At 27.6% G+C, this 3,995-nt stretch overlaps 1 protein-coding gene across 1 annotated transcript in view; it reads right to left on the reverse strand.

The window, feature by feature from the left end:
* The window catches only part of LOC108755281 (nicotinamidase-like), an 8,320-nt gene that overhangs the window by 2,499 nt on the left and 1,826 nt on the right, over window positions 1-3,995 (reverse strand). The gene's annotated exons all lie outside the window — the stretch shown is intronic.

Here is a 3,995-nt window from a genome sequence, read left to right on the forward strand (position 1 = left end):
CTAAAAAATAAAAAATCTATCTAACTGATAATAAGAGGTTAACTTTGGATGGAATCTGCAAGGTTATATGAAGGTCAAGTTGAATTTTTTAAATGAAACCCCCTATTTTTCATTGCATATTCTTATAGCATACGAGAGCTTTCCAAAAGACTATAATAAAATAATTTTTCATGAAGTACTTTTCGATAAGGCTTGAAAGTTACAGTAATGCCAGCGTAGCAATTATTCATATTTTGTGGACTTTCATGACTGATTTTATTTGTAGTGTCTCAACGACACTGCTATAGTTATCAAAATAAAGAGTCAGTTAATAAATGTCTTATCATTCACAAATAAACTTCGAAAAAAAAATTTATGTTTATTCATTTGTCTACAAACGACATTCAAATTTTATATAATTTTCAGCTGTCCAAACCTTTCCATCTCTCTTAACACATTCTTACCTAATAATGAGGAGTTATTTGTCGTTATTCTCTTTAATGAATAATTTATTTTAATGAATAATTCATTTTAATGCTAATGTCTTTGGTTATGTCTTGCTCTTTTCTTTAACCATTGGTCATATATTTATTTATTGTCAAGCCTATGACAAGCTTTCGTATTTCTTTATATATTTCCTTATTCCTAATTATTGTTAAGTCAACAACTATATATACAGGGTCTTCGAAAAGTCTGGAAACGCTAAAATATCTCGAAAATATCAACTCCAGAAAAAAATATAAAAGCAAAATTGTAGGACTTCAAAAAATCTACGTAACTGATGATAAAAGGTTGACATTGGGTCAAATCTGCAAGATCATATAAAGGTCAAGTTGAATTTTTTGAACAGTAACTCCTCCCGCCCCCCTTTTTTATTACATAGTCTTATAGCTTATTTCAAGCTTTCCAAAGTACACTATAATAAAATGTAATAAAATATTTTTTCGTTAAATACTTTTCAAATTATAAGGCTTGAAAGTTATAGTATCGCCCGCATTAGCATTACGCAAAGTGTCCGACCAACGGCTAAAATCTCTTGAATATTTCAGAATCATCGGATAATATTTAAGATCAAGACTATTGGAGATTATTCCTCTTAATTTCATTTTTGTACTAAAAATTCATTTTTACGTAAAAATGAAAATTAGAGGTATAACCTACATTGGCCTTGATTTTGACAATATAACTCCTCATTATCGGATAAGAATATGTTAAGAGAGATGGAAAGGTTTGGACAGCTCAAAATTATATAAAATTTGAATGTCGTTTGTACACAAATGAATAAACATACATAAATTTTCTTTCGAAATTTATTTGCGAATGATAAGACGTTTATTATCTGACTCTTTATTTTGATAATTATAGCAGTGTCGCTGCTCGTAGCTTAGCGCCGAGACACTACAAATAAAATCAGTCATGAAAGTCCACAAAATATGAATAATTGAGGACAATATTGATAATGCGTAAATCGCGCATTAGCCTTTAAATCTCAATATTGTCTTCAATTATAAGTCAGATAATAAAGGTTTTATTATTTCGCAAGTAAATTTCGAAAGAATGTAAACTATAATAACACTTTATTAGATAGTGTCGTAAATATAAAATCATTAAATACAGTCAATCTATACATGCGATGCTATTTAACGACATATTATAATTTAAATTGTTTTTCAACATTTACTTGCAACTCAACTACAAGACATTTATTATCTAGAGTCCCTTTAGGAGACAAAGCACAAAAACAAACGAGGCAGTTTGTCTCGCTATCAATAAGGACAAATTGAAACGGGCAGATAAATCACCTAAATATGTTTTTTATCAATAGAGGAAAGTCCTCTATTATGATAGGCGCTTAATACGAGATAGGGGCGTTTCTGTTAAACTAATAAACGCTATCTATTGGTTCCACCATGAATTTATTGCTCTTGAACAGAAAATTATTTAGTGGAAAATTCATTATTAGATCATACCTACAGTCATTGTAAAAAAGATTTTAAAATTTGGATGTCTTCAAGTTTCATTGAGATGAGCCTTTAAACCTTGTTTATTATTTAATAAATAAATATTTGGCAATAAATTCTCCATGTAATGATAGAGTAAGATCGTACTAATAGAAAAATATGGAATATATTGAATTGTTTAATTATAGAAGTTAGATTTGATGATCGTGAAACCGGCATGAAAATCATAATGAGATATCCAGAGTATTTCTAACGTAAAATAATCTATGCTCCTATGTCATAATAAAAATCGTTGCTAATGTATAAATGTTATTGTATAATAATAAAAAGATAACTAGAATGAAATTCGAGTGCCTGTTCCTGCAATGTTTGATTCTAACTACCTAAAGACGAAGATCCTGGGTATAATGCGTCGCATGCTCATTTTGCGCACACACTGGCTGTTTGTTTTAGAAACATTAAACGAAATTTTTTAATTGCAATACTGATGTATTTTGCGTTTTATTATCGATTTCTCGGATCATCTCATATTAGGAGCATAATTTTTTTTATTTTGCAATTTGCTCACTTTTTACATTCCTTTAATTTAAAAAAATATATAATTTGAACTAAATTTTGCGTAACATTATTTTAAAGCTTATTAAATTCCCTTCAAAATGACCTATTATTTTTTTAATTCTGCCCATAGACTTCTAGCATTTACCTAAAATGAATCGGTATCTCATAATAGGAGCCTTTCCTCTACATATGCTATTTTATATATTCGATAAATTTATTCTTTCATCTCTTTCTTTTTCTGAAATAAAAATATAACGTCTGAGAAGAAACAAACTTGTATATTTAAATAAAAATTCAAGCAGGATAACGTTAGGTCATAATAATGTTAATGTGATATTTAAAAGTCTTCTTTATTCAGAGGCTTAAAAATGTGATTTTTAGAAGTGGTTTATGAATAAATTATATACCCGATCAAGATAAAACTTTTTTTATAAATTTTAGAAGCAAATAATTCAATCCCGTCTTGCCGCATTAAAAATAACATAAAAATCGTATATCGGAAATTCCTCGCTACAGTCCTGCGAAAATTAAAATATTCTAATCGTTCTTTTTGATCAGTATTCTACATAAGTATACATATAATAGTTCTAAACCAACATTTGGATTAAAATATTGAAATTTAACAAAATGGAAGCTAAATGAAAATTATGTTTTGATTTCCAGTATTTTTTCAAGCAGTTAATAAAAAAAGAATTAAATAATTGATAAATATAAACAAATTGTGGTCTAGAAAATACAAAAAAATGTCAGTGTAATAATTGTGCAAAGTTTCAAATTCAATTAAACCGGTTTTTCAAGGAAGTTTTCCATGATTTTGTAAACATGGTTTTGAGAAAAATGGCTTTAAAGTTTAAAATTGATTTTCAAATCCAAATGGTTATAACAGATATTATGCATGTGTAATAGCCAATTATAATAGCCGAAGCTTCATTTCAGTTCTCTCTACTTATTCTAATTAATAAGGACTTACTCTAATTAAGGAAGACCTGCCACCGGTTTCTTGAAAAGAATACAATGTATTTGGCATTTCAATATCTATTCTATTCGTTCCGCGCAACGTCTCACAAAATGTGTATTATTTCAAAAAAAATTTATTTTTTCAAAATCGCTTTAAGGATTAATTTCACACACATATAAGATTTAAAAGATTCAATTATTTAAAAATCGATTTTTCTCAATTCCAATGAAAAAAATCTTTTAAAATAAATCGTAATTGATCGAAAAACTTTAATCATTTTGAAGCCATTTTCATGTCATCATGATTTGTTATTTTGTTCTAGATCCAAAGTTCAGATTTCCACTCGAGTGTTATCAGACATCATTATCCTTATTATTTATCAAACGTTGAATAAGGATAACATGACACACGGAGAGCATTCAGAAATTTGAATTGAAAATTCAAACATCTTTTTCTTTGTGAATACATTAAGGTAAGAAACATATATAATAGTAAAATATTATATATAAAAGTTTTAACTTTATATATATATATATATA

The sequence above is a fragment of the Trachymyrmex septentrionalis genome, unplaced genomic scaffold, assembly GCF_001594115.1.
Source record: "Trachymyrmex septentrionalis isolate Tsep2-gDNA-1 unplaced genomic scaffold, Tsep1.0 scaffold87, whole genome shotgun sequence".
NCBI lineage: Eukaryota > Metazoa > Arthropoda > Insecta > Hymenoptera > Formicidae > Trachymyrmex > Trachymyrmex septentrionalis.